The following is a 13,526-nucleotide window of genomic DNA, read 5'->3' as shown; positions in this document are numbered from 1 at the left end:
TGTACCCGGCTCTCTTATTTCAAAGGAAATTTCCAAAATAATAGTGGCTTGAAGGAGAAAAGATTCAATTCATTGTCAATCAGTAGGAATTATTCATAAATGGAAGAAGAAATTCTCAAGAGTGGGCAACTTGGTTAGTATAGAATATATACATGTGGCTCTAGGTTGTTATAACTTATTTCATCCCATGTCAACTAAATCAAGTACCAAATTTTATATTAATGCTATGTTATTAAACACAGCATAAAATTTTTTCTGACTAGAATTTTAGAGCAAGCGATATTTATTTATTCAGAACCAGCAAAAAATGTCATTATGATAGTAGCGAAGTATCACTGAAATTGCTTTCAGTTTATTTTCTGTGTGAAAACTTTGCAACAAGCTAAAAGAATGTGTGTATGTATACAGATGTGTGTGAAGGTGTGTACATTCAGTAAAATGTTAGCTATCTAGATCTCAATTCTCTAGTAATGTCATCCATCGAAAACAATAATAAGAATTATGGAGGCAGGGGGCACCTGGCTGGCTCAGTCAGTACAGCGTGTGACTCGATCTCAACGTTGTAAGTTTGAGACTCACGTTGGGTGTAGAGATAACTTACAACAAATAAAATATTTTTTTAAAAAGTATGAGGGGATAGTAGACAGAGTAAGAGAAAAATATGCCTGACCTCCCAAAATAGAGTCCATGTCTAAAAGCCCATGTCCTACAACAAATTCACATAAAGCACTAACAAGAAGTTTAGGCCTCTGCTTAGCACTCACTTTTATTAATATATATACCAAAAAAACTTTGGTAACCTGTTTGCTAAACCTCTAGAACCAGCAAATTAGGAATGAGTGTAGATATTACAAATCAGGAAAAGAAAAAAACAGAAAATAGCATCCCAAAATCAAACAGAAAGAAAGAAGTCAGATTATATGTATTTTTTAAGGTAGACAAAAGAATTTAAATTTTTTTTTTAATGTTCATTCATTTTTGAGAGACAGAGTGTGAGCAGGGGAGGGGCGGAAAGAGGGAGACACAGAAACCAGAATCTGAAGCAGGCTCCAGGCTATGAGCTGTCAGCACAGAGCCCAATGTGGGGCTCGAACTCACAAGCCGTGTGATCATGACCTGAGCTGAAGTTGGACGCCCAACCAACTGAGCCACCCAGGTGCCCCAACAAAAGAATTTTAAATAGTATTTTGTCTAGACCATTCACTGGAGGGATGAGCAATACTTAATGGGCTTTAAATGTTGGAAGACCACCAGGCTCAGTCCTCAGACCTGTTTTCTACTCTATCCTCAAGGCTTCCCAAACAATGACTCATGACCCATCAGTGGTATGTGCAATCAATTAAATGAGTTATGAGCATTTTTTATATGATGAGATGGGATAATCTAGTTGAAATATATACTAATTGATTATGAGAATAGGTAGAGACTATCTTGGTTAATTTTTATCACCTCTCCCCTCACAATGTCTAACATAGGACTTTAAACATGAGTAAACACTAACATGTCTCATAAGGGAACATATGAATCATATGGAAATCATCTGGACAGAGCATTTGAAGAGAAAAGAGCAGCAGGTCAGATGGCACATCAACATTTAAAGGTAGGAAAAGGAAGGGTAGCCAATGAGGAGGGCAAAGAAGAAAGAGTTATATGAATGGCTATACATTTAAGGCAGCCAGGAATGTTTTCAAAAAAGTAAGATTGGACAACAAAGCTAAACATGGTAGAAAGACCATGTAATATTATAACCAAAAAAAATATTTAACAAATCAGCAGGTCAGAGGTGACAGTAGTAGAGGCAAAAACCACATTAAAAGTAGATGGATAATTAAAGACAAAGAATTGGAAAGACATCCCATGTTCATGGATTAGAAGGCTTAATATTGTTAAAATGTCCATACTACCCAAAGTAATCTACAGAGTCAATGTATTCCCTATCGTAATATTGACCTTGGCAATGATTTCCTGGATATAACACCAATAGCATAGATAACAAAAGCAAAAATAGACAAGTGGGACTACATCAAATGAAAAAGCTTCTTCACAGCAAAGGAAATAATCAACAGAGTGAAAAGGCAACCTACGGAATGGAAGGAAAAAAAAAAAAAAAAAAAATATATATATATATATATATATATATATATATATAAGCAAGGGGTTAATATCCAAAATATATAAGGAACTCCTACAATCTGATAATAATACCTATTAGGAGTGCCATTACCAAAACAGAAAGGGCGCAGGTATCTCTTTGAAATCATGGTTTAAATTCTTTTGGATACTTAAAAGTAGGACCAAAAGGTGTAGAGAAATCTAAACACTTGTACACTTTGGTCAGATGTAAATGGTACAGTCATTATGGAAAACAGCATGGAAGTTCCTCAAAAGATTTAAAATAAAACTACAATATGATCCAGTAATCCTACTTTTAAGTACCCAAAAGAATTTAAATCATGATTTCAAAGAGATACCTGCATTCCTATATTCATTGCAGCATTATTCACAATAGCCAAGATGTGGAAATAATCTAAATGTCTGTGAACAGAAGAATGGATAAAGAAAATGTGGTATATGTATATACAATGTAGTATTATTCAGCCATAAAAAAAGAAGGAAATTCTGCCATTTGCAACAACATGGATGAACTTTGAGGAAATTATGCTAAGTGAAGTAAGCTAATCACAGAAGGACAAGTACTACATGATTCCACTTATATGAGATATCTAAAGTAATCAAACTCATAGAAGCAGAAAGTAGAATGGTGGTTGCCAAGGGTAGAAGCAGGATAGGGTAGAATGGGAAGGTCCTGTGCAGTGTGTCAAGAGTTTCAGTCATGCAAAATGAAAAAAATTCTATAGATATGCCATATAACAAGGTGCATACTGTCAACAAAACTAAACTGTATGCTTAAAAATTTGTGGGGCACCTGGGTGGCTCAGTCGGTTAAGCGTCCGACTTCAGCTCAGGTCACGATCTTGCGGTCCGTGAGTTTGAGCCCCGCGTCGGGCTCTGGGCTGATGGCTCAGAGCCTGGAGCCTGCTTCCGATTCTGTGTCTCCCTCTCTCTCTGCCCCTCCCCCGTTCATGCTCTGTCTCTCTCTGTCTCAAAAATAAATAAAACGTTAAAAAAAAAAAAATTTGTTAGTAGAGTTATTACATGGGTTTTTCAACAAAATTTAAAAAAGTAGACAGATAAATAAAGTGGAAGATGAGAGAATAGAGAAAATAAAAAGTAGACAGGTTCTGATGAGACAAGTGTGCAAAGGGAGAAAAGAAAAAATGGGTTACATCTAGAAGAGAAACACAAAGAAAAGTTGCAGGAAGCAGGTCTGTATCAGGATAAACTTCAGCATGTTTATAGGCTATAGGAAAGGAACAGAGAGAGGGAGAGATCAAACATGTAACTCCCAGGATAAATGACAAATAAGTTATTTTTCCAGAAACTAGTGGAAGTTCAAAAGGATCAAGTGAAGGACCAATCTCAAAGAAGAGGAAGGAACCCTCATACACTGCTGATGGGAATATAAAATGATACAACACTGAGGAAAAAGTATGTCATAAGAAGTTAAGCATAAATTTACCATATGACCCTGCAGTTCTACTCCCAGTAAGCTACCAAGAGAAAATAAAACATATGTCCGCATAAAGATGTGCAATAAATGTTCATAGCGGCATTATTCATTTATTGGTCAAAACTGAAAACAATCCACATATCTACTAACTGATAAAAACAAATGTGGTGTATCCACACAATGAAATATTATTCAGCAATAAAAAGGAACAAACTCCTGACATGTTCTACAACATGGATGAACCTCAACAGTATTTAATGTTAGGTAAAAGAACTCAGATCCAAAAGACTACTTATTGTATGATTCTAATTATATTAAATATCCAGAAAACGCCAATGTAAAAAGACAAAAATTAGATTAGTAGTTTCTTGGTGTTAGGGGTAGATGAGGGGATTAAGTGTAAGTGGGAACAGGGGAGCTTTGGGGGATAATGGTAATGTTCTAAAACTAGACTGGAGCAATGTTTGCCCAACTCTATAAACACATTAAAATTCATTATATGGTACATTTCCAATGGATGAATTCTGCAGTATGCAAATTATACACCAATAAAGTGTTGTGTTTTTGTTAAGAAAATAGGTTAACTTGACTGGCATGAATATTTTTCAGAAGTGGAAGTTAAGATTAGAAGGACCTGGTTTCAACTCTTCAGAGATCTTTGAATGCCAGAGTGAGAAGTCTCAACCAGATAGACAAAGGAGATACTCTGAAGGTCTCAGAATGGGATAGGACAAAAACAAAATAAAAAATACAGATAATTACATTTGGAAGATTCATTTTATGTAATGTGTCAGATAAGAAGTTGATACATTAGATCATAAAGAACAGGACCTATAGCTTTCTTGAGTCCATGGCCTCACTAGCAAGAGCTGATTCTCTTACATACCTTTACCTTGAATCACAAAGGTGGGATAAAAGACAGAGGGAGATGGCCCATGAAAAGTTATCACTTTCATGGGAAAAACAAAACATCTCTAAGAATGGCCTCTGAGGCCATCATTCTAACTGGGGAATCAACTGACCAAGCATATTAAGTGCTGGATAGAAGCCAATAATACATAGGGGCAGAAGGAGGCAGAGAATCAGTATTTGGATGGGAGGGGTGGTTGGATTTCCCTGAATCTAATATCTTGCTATAAGAGATTTAGATATCATATAAAAGGAAACTTAAAAATAATAATAATATAGGGTGGTCCATCAGGGAAAATAGTGAAGATAAATATCTGCTGATTTTACTGTACAACATTCTACTAATGATTCCCAGGTACAGTGACAATATATTTGAATCCATTTAAAGTCTAATGTTCCTTCTGCCAAGGAAGCCACAGAGGAGCAGCAGCCATTGCTCTGTGCTACCCTAACACCATGGGCCTCAAAAAGGGCCACAAGGTGACCAAGAACAAGAACAAGCTGAGGCACAGCCACCACCATGGGCACCTCACCAAGCACATCAAGTACATGCAGGACATGATCAGAGAGGTGTGCAGCTTCGCCCCATAGGACTTAGTGTCCGAGCCACAGAGCTGCTCAAGGTCTCTAAGGTCAAGCTCACCCTCAAGTTCCTCAAGAAAAGGGCAGGGACACACAACAGTACCCAGAGGAAGGGAGAGGAGCTGAGCAACATCCTGGCAGCCATGAAAAAAGCAGCAGCCAAGAAGAACTGAACCCCTCCCCTCTGTATTTAAAGGCCTTTTTGGAACTTGAAAACATAAAGACCAATGTTGAAAATTCATTTCTTTAAATTAAATCACTTTTACCTAATACTGCCTTGTTCCTGAATATACAGTTAAGTCTCACAAAAGTATCTTTTTAGGGGTGCCTGGATGGCACAGTCGGTTAAGCCTCTGATTCGATCTGGGCTCAGGTCATGATCTCAAGGTTCATGAGTCCAAGCCCCACATCAGGCTCTGCGCTGATGGTGCATAGCCTGCTTGGGATTCTGTCTCTCCTTCCTTCTCTCTGCCCCTCCCACTCTTGTTCCCTCTCTCTTTCTCTCTCTCTCTCAAAATAAGTAAATAAACTTAAAAAAAATTTAAATATCTTTTTAAATATATATCACCTCAATTTATCTTTGGTTACTTTTGGTACTTTCAAACAACCCTGAGGGCACTATTAGCCTTCTGTATATTAATATACAGGGAAAGACATATCAGTACTGATATAACTACTTAACTGTTCATAGATAATCCTATAAAGACCATATATCTTTTCCTTTTGTTAAGTAATAAAAAATAATCTCTCTGGCTTTTTTTCCTTTACTGAAAAAAAGAGAGAAAGTGGGAGAAGAGAAGGAAAGTAAAGAGGAGGGATGTGAGGATGATGATTATTGTTAATTCACAATTCAAACCATTCAGAACTCCATTTACAGAAAACTAATACAAAAGGAATAATTGTGCTAGATGGGATGCAACAGGAAGATAGATAACATAAATGAAAGAAAACTCATAAAATTACAGATAATTAGAGGCCAGTTATATATTCCTCTCTCATCACTGACACAAAAAGATAAGATTTCATTTCCTTGTAGTGGGTTCATTAATAGTTTTATTGTAATATTAGAAATATCTTGTTTCTGAGTGTATCTCAAAGGACTAATTTTTTTTTAAGATCAAACAACAAATAGAAATTTTAGCAAAAGTACCCCTGATTACTGTTGGTTCAGACTATTATATATCAGACAGGTGATCAACTTTCTGAATCTGAAAAATTTGCCAAAATAAAATATTAATATTGAAATTGCAGTCTAAGTAGGTATTCAAACTAACACTAGCAAGCAGAAAGCACAAATGCTGATTAAAGAACATGCAGATAAAGGAGTATGCACTCGGTTTATAAAAAACACATATCCCCCAGAGAAGTAAAGCATACCAGATGGATATTAAAAGTAGAATGTTTTCATATACTAATAGGTCTGTTTTCCCCTTGATTTATGTACAACCCCCATTAATGTCAATTAGTGTTATATACGTAAATCCAGGGAAGCATAAATCCAATGTCATAATACTACTCTGCACCTATATATCTTGTTTGAAAACTAATTCAGTTTCAAAAAGTTGTGTTACTTAGATCACTATCATTAGCGTCCACCAAACAAATGCTGACTGGCCAAAACACACCCTAGGCTGGCACGAAACGACTGTGAAGGCCCATTTGTTTCCAAAATTCTGAACTGATGCCCTAACCATTATGCAAATACAATAAATATTTATTAAAAATTTTACTAGAAGATAAGCACCATGCTGGATGCTGCTCAGACAGGTTCTCAGGGATCGAAAGATGAAAGGGGAGGAGCCAAGTGGCCGGCCCCAAATCAAAGAACCAGAAAGAGCTGAAACTAGGACCCAAGTCTCTGCACAAAAAATTTGATGCTTTTTTTTTCAACAATGCCTGAAGGCATGGTTTATGTGAACAAATGTTCCCGATAGTCCCCTAACCATCTAAGAGTACTTCCCACTACTGATATTCACATCTAGTGAGTGAAAACAATTACATTAATAATAGTCTTATCATGAACTAGAATTTAAAAGGATTAAATGAAAGAGAAAACATAACAAAAGAGACATTATAAGAAACAACATAAAATAATGAGTTGACAATTAACTAGCTAGAATTGTAATGTCTCCTGAGGTAGCCACTGACTACATATGGCTATTCAGAGCTTGAAATGTGCTCCAAATAAATCGTGCACTGAAGATTTACTATGAAAAAAATACAAAATATCTCAATAATTTGGTTTGACTACATGTTGAAATAATATTTTAGATATACAGGGTTAAATAAAACACATTATCAAGATTAACTTCACTTGTAGGGGCACCTGGGGGGCTCAGTCGGTTAAGTGTCGACTTTAGCTCAGGTCATGAGTTCGTGAGTTTGAGCCCGGCTTCGGGCTCTGTGCTGACAGCTCAGATTGGAGCCTGCTTTGGATTCTGTGTCTCCCCTTCTCTCTGATCTTTCTCTCTCTCTCTCTCTCTCTCTCTCTCTCTCAAAAATAAATACTTTTTTTAAATTTTTTAAAAAAGATTAATTTCACTTGTTTCATCGGACTTTTTTAAATGTGGCTACAAGAAAACTTAAAATTACATACATGGCTTGTATTGGTGACTTGAATTACATTTTTGTCGGAGTAGATCTTACAGCCACACACATATACTGAATACGTCAGTGATAAACTTATAACAAACACACTTCGAAGATTACATTCTAGATTGCACTCTGACCTAGATTAAGAAAAATTTACATAGTTTTAGAAGAGCTTTGTACACTTCGCTACTTTCACTGAGGGGCTAGTGAGGGCAGAGTCAGAATAAGACACTCCTCATCCTTACTCATATATTCATTCAAGCATACCATTCAGTTATCTAATTGCTCCCTTTTGACTGAATAGAAATAAACTAACTCATGTATGGAACAATAATCCGAAGTTCTAAGCATTTAGAGAATAGGGAAATAAGTGTATAGGGTATATAGGGGAGAGAGAAAATATTTCCTTCAGAAAAATACCGTTGAAGACCAGGAGTTTGTGATCACATCTAATTTTTTAAAAAGCTATTATTTTTAAAAATTGTGGTAAAATACAAGGAATGTACATAAAATGCATCATCCTTTTTTTATGTATATAGTTCAATAGTATTAAGAACACTCACATATTGTGAAAAATTATTTTCATGCTTATCAAATTGTCATCATAATATTAAGGAAAATTGCTTAAGAATTTAAAATCATCTAAAACAAATGCACATCATTTTCAATATTTTGCATTCCTTCTAAATCTTTGCACACTCACCTACTATAGATACATCTATTTCATTATTTGAAGGTTACTACATACTAATCTGCTTTTTTCAATTATTTGAAATGTTTCTATTATTCTAGTTTTTTAAATAATGAAATGAAATAATGATATGAAATGAGATCATATCAAATGGTAGCACTAAAATAAACCCAATAATTTTCTAGCCATGAAAAGCTGGCTTATAGTGATTAATGGTACAAATGACCAACCTGTAGGATATATTTTTTTCCTTCGTGAACTATTTTCTTAGGTAAATAGCCAACAGTAGCATTATGGGGTAAAAACATACAAAGTCCATTTTTTAACTTACCACTTCCATTTACCCCCAAACATATGGCTATAAATTTCTGTGTCCCTTTCTCACATGTTTACTCTATCTCCTTCATAAGAGAACGAACTTCTTCTCAGCTCTTAAGTAGTTAGAAAAAAAAAACAAATGCAGCAACATCACCATATCCCTGATACCTCCTTCTCAATCTATCAGTGTATTGTTTTTACTTGCCAGTGGCAAGGAGGAAACTAAGCCTGAACGTTTTATCACATACTCCTTTGTGTTATCAGCCAAAATCACACTCATTTAAAAAGTCATGGACCAAAAAACTCTTAGACTTCTGCGTGACTTAAAATGATTTTTAACATCAATACCATACAAATAAACAAAGTGGAAGGAAGTCTTAAGTACAGAAAAAGTAACAAATAGCAAACTCCAAACCACAGGATCTCTGTTTAAAATTATGCCTAATACAACCTCTGTTTTGCAGAAGAGAAAAATCAGCCAAGTGCCTTTCTAGAACACTAATGACTATCAGTCATTACATCACACATATGTCATCTGACACAAACTTTTAGATTAGTAAACATTTTTCCTCTGCTACAACAGAGGGTTAGTGTTCAAGTGGGAGGGGGAGAAAACCAGTACACATAAAAGCAACAAAACACAAGCCAAACTGTAGGGCAAGTCTAAATCTCCTCGATTTCAATTCAACCAATCAGTCCTGCTTTGACTAACAAATGTACATGAAATTTTTATAACATGAAAGAGAACTTATTTTCCAAAGGTTTTCTGCAAAAGGCAATAATCATTAGAATTTGATAGCAAAGAAATCTAATTTCAGTATAAGTTAATAAATTAACAAAGCTACCTCTTCCTCTGATACTGAAGTTTCAAATGCAATACATACTTTGGGGAACTATCCAGAAGACTTTGCTCCCTTTCTGATAGGTGTATACCCAATGGATATTGGATGATCGTGAATATACACTGATATATAATATGAATATGTGCAAATAATTTGCATGAATCTCCTTTTTCTTCGATCTCACTGTGGTTTTGCAAAAAAAAATCTAGGATGTCTACGTCCCACATGGAAATGATTAAACATGTCACATGACATACTAGAGCATGGACTTTGGCATAGATGGCTTAATATCTGTGTAACACTGAGCAAGTTGCTTAATCCTGCTTGGAGTCTCAAGCTCTTTATCCATAACTTGGGATCCCTTCTTGGAAACAATAATGCCACCTTCACAATATGACTGTGATTATTAAATGAAGTAATAAATGAAATTTACCTCAGTCTCAACAGATTCTCAGTAAACATGAATTCCCCTTCCCTCCCTTACTTCTTTTCTTAGGTCCTCCAAAAATATATTCAGATTGACAGGCAGTATTCTGATTGTACAAATGAGGAAATCTATTTCTAACAGCTCACAAAAAGAGATTCATGGCATGGTTACTTTCTTTCAACATTGTACCGTTAGAGCCAGAAGAAAAAGAGACATCTTTTTCAAAAAGCAAGACTTTTTTTTCCAAATTCTAGAATAAATTATTGAAATTTTAGTGGGCAACTGGAAAGTCCTCACTCACTGGAGGATGTAAGGATCACAAGATGCTCTTCTCAGAGTGACAGCCCCAGTCTCCTCTCCTTGCTTCAGCCATAGGCTGACCTCAAGAAAGAATGCCAGGTAGATGCCCTCAATGGAGTGCAATATGATGGAAGGTAGATACTATGTAGGAAAGGTAAGAGTAAAATGTTAATGTGGAGATGTAGGTTGTGGGGTTCCTATCCAATCAAAAATACAAGATAAGGAAATGACTTCCAGTTGAAAAGAGGAGAAAAGGGGTTTGGCCGACCCCTTTGTGCACCAAAACTCATTGATGGCACATCTTGGAGCCAGTAACTGCTAGAAGTCTAAAAAGAGGTTGGTACTCACAACATGCCCAGAGACAACTAATTGCCAAATGATACTCAGAAAAGCCTTATCATTCATCATCAGTTAACCAAGATGCCTTTCCCAGAAAGAAACCCTTGAGCTGTATTCCTTTTTCTTCAACTTCAGGGAAACTTACAGTTGGCTTTGGAGTAGTGGTCATAAAGCTGTTTTCTCTTTGAACTCTGTTCTATATTTGAACTCCCAGTTGTCTTACTCTACTCATCAGAAATTAGTATTCTAATAGTGCCAGGACCATATACATTACTTGAGGGGCCCAAAGCAAAAGGAAAATAGAGGGTCTCTTTTTCAAAAAGCATTAAGAATTAATTTCAAGATGGTGACCACAGAGCTTTAAACCAAACAAGGGTCGTGTGTGACTGTGCAGGCTGCATGCCCACAAAACCCACCCTGGACAGGTGGATTCCACCCCCAAACAACGGACCATAACTAAGCATACAGGCAAGTATTCAGGCAGTCTCCCAAACCTATAAACAACACAGATGCTCTGTTTGCTTTTAACAACTCTTGACAACCTAATTAATTATACATTATCTTTAGAGTTCATAGACCAAAATTGATTATGAATAAATAATACCATAATGACAATAAAAAGTTAGATTTGGAAGTCAAAAGTATAGAAAACCTAAGTCCAAGGGTTATGGAAAGAAAAATAACTGTCTTCAAAAACATTTTGCTAATTTAGTATATGTTAGAAAGAAAAAAAGTAGGATAGATTATAAAAATTCCCACAATTCTCTACTCATCCAGTAAGGAGGGAGAGTCTACTTCCTTACCTCTTTGATCTGGGTTGGACAAAACCTATAGAGAATTAGAGGCATGGCACAGGCACAGACTTGAAGAGTGCTTGTACACTGGGACCTGTAGCCACAATGTGAATAAACCCAGGACAGCCTGCTAGGCCAGAAGAGACATGTGGCACAATGATCCCATCAAACTGTGAGCGAACTGCCAAATGTGTAAGTACATCCCGGACCATCCAGTCTCCAGCTGAGCCACCATCTGATGGACACATGACTGAGCCCAGTCAAGAACAATCAAGCATAGGGCAGATCAACAGAACTGCCCAAATGAACAACAATGAATTACTGTTGTTTTAAGTCACTAAGGTTTAGGGCGGTTTGCTATACAGCAAAATCAATAAATGATACAGGTAGTACTTTAGCTCAGCAGGGGAAGAATGGATTATGTAATAAATGGGCTGAGACAACTCGCTCACCATTTTTGGCAGGGAGATTAGATTCCCACTAAATTGTATAATAAATTCCAGATGGATTTTACAAGTATATATAAAGATTGATAGCATAAAAATGCTACAATAAATTATATGTTGATATTCATGTAGTCTTGGCATGGGAAAGGCTTTGCTAGGCATAGAAACCTAAAGGAAAAAGATGAATAAATTTTACTATGTAAATACTTCTTAAATTTTATATGTCAAAAAAACATTATAAATGAAAATAAAAGACAAATGACAAATTGGTAAAACTTTTTTTATATGTGGAGAGATTACAACCCATATACATGTATTTTTTATGCATGACAAAAGTATGATAAAAGATCGCCACTTCTAATATACACATAATAACATGGAAAAAGCTGAACTACCTGATAGACTATTGAACAGAAAACTTACATATGTAAATCACTAGAAAACAAATACAAGTGGCCAATTAACGTTTTAAAAATATTCAACCTCACTAGTTAGCAAAGAAAGATAAACAATAATCAAATTCTCTTTTCAGTTAAAAATGATAAAAATCAAACAATAATACCTAGAAAACAGACATTTTCATATACTGCTTGTGGAACTATAATTTGATACAACATTTCTACAAAGCAATACATAAGTGTAAGTGCACGTGCAGGTGTGTGTGTGTGTGTGTGTGTGTGTGTGTGTGTGTGTGTGTGAAATATTTTTTTATTTTACTTCTAGGAATACATCAGGTGAAACCAGGCATTCAGGAAAGACAGCTACTTGGCTTCATGATCCTGATGCCCCTTCCCTTTTCGTATCCTCTCTGGAACCAAACAACACCTAAAGGAGTGTGAGGATGCCCCTGAGGACACAGGATCTTCCTGATTCCTACCTCAGGTCTAGATTTATGAAGTTGCCAGATAGCAGAGTTTCAGAAAGACGAGGTATTATTATAACCTCTTTTGTCTGAAAAATGAATAGTGCCATTTTTGAGATGGCATAACTTATTAGAAAAATAAAAATGAAGAACAGTTCCCTAGAGTTGTAGTTAACATTTGTTAACAGCTTATTCTGTACCATGCACTACTCTAAGCAATTTATATGTTTACACATTTCAGTCCTCATAACAACCCCATGAAAGAGCCAGAATTCTACAGGTGGGAAAACTGAGGCTTAGGAATGGTTTTGTTTCCTCTTTGTCTGTTCAAGTAATTGACCTAGAGTCACAGAGACAAAACTGAAACATAAAACAAGCTAATTCTAGACATAGAGTTCTTAATCATTTCACAAGGATACATCAGATATGCCACTTGAAACCCTAGAGCATTTATCAGCATGTATTTAAAGGAAACAATTCTGGATGTCTTCCTGCACCCTTAGAAGCAGTGGCTTTCTCTTATAGACTCTTGTGGACCATAATAAGTCACCTAAACCTCAGGTTAAAGATCAGAGGCCTACTTCACAGGCTCACTGTGCAAGCTAGTGGTACCTGGACTTTCTGCTAAACACCAAAGGTACAGATCTTATACTGTGTGCCCTGGCCTTACCTACTTTTGTAACTGATAAACTGACTGTTTACATAAATGGATATACTATACAAACTAACTCATATTACAGCCAACTCAATACTCAATCATTGAAGGACCTCGGTCTTCACTTTCAGTTTGTCCTAAGAATTTTATTAGAAACTACAGCAGTTCCTAGACCACCTAGTACCCATAAGACCCCCA

General features: G+C 36.0%; 1 protein-coding gene and 1 pseudogene across 5 annotated transcripts in view; one reads left to right on the top strand and one right to left on the bottom strand.

Annotated features, from left to right (window-relative positions):
- BBS9 (Bardet-Biedl syndrome 9) overlaps window positions 1–13,526 on the bottom strand; it is a 441,850-nt gene that overhangs the window by 185,339 nt on the left and 242,985 nt on the right. The gene's annotated exons all lie outside the window — the stretch shown is intronic.
- Window positions 4,874–5,660, top strand: LOC144613698 (large ribosomal subunit protein eL36 pseudogene; annotated as a pseudogene).

Source organism: Panthera onca, chromosome A2, assembly GCF_046562875.1.
Source record: "Panthera onca isolate mPanOnc1 chromosome A2, mPanOnc1 haplotype 2, whole genome shotgun sequence".
NCBI classification, from domain to species: domain Eukaryota; kingdom Metazoa; phylum Chordata; class Mammalia; order Carnivora; family Felidae; genus Panthera; species Panthera onca.
The sequence above is the reverse complement of the archived record's forward strand: the minus strand, read 5'-3'. Positions and strand labels throughout refer to the sequence as shown.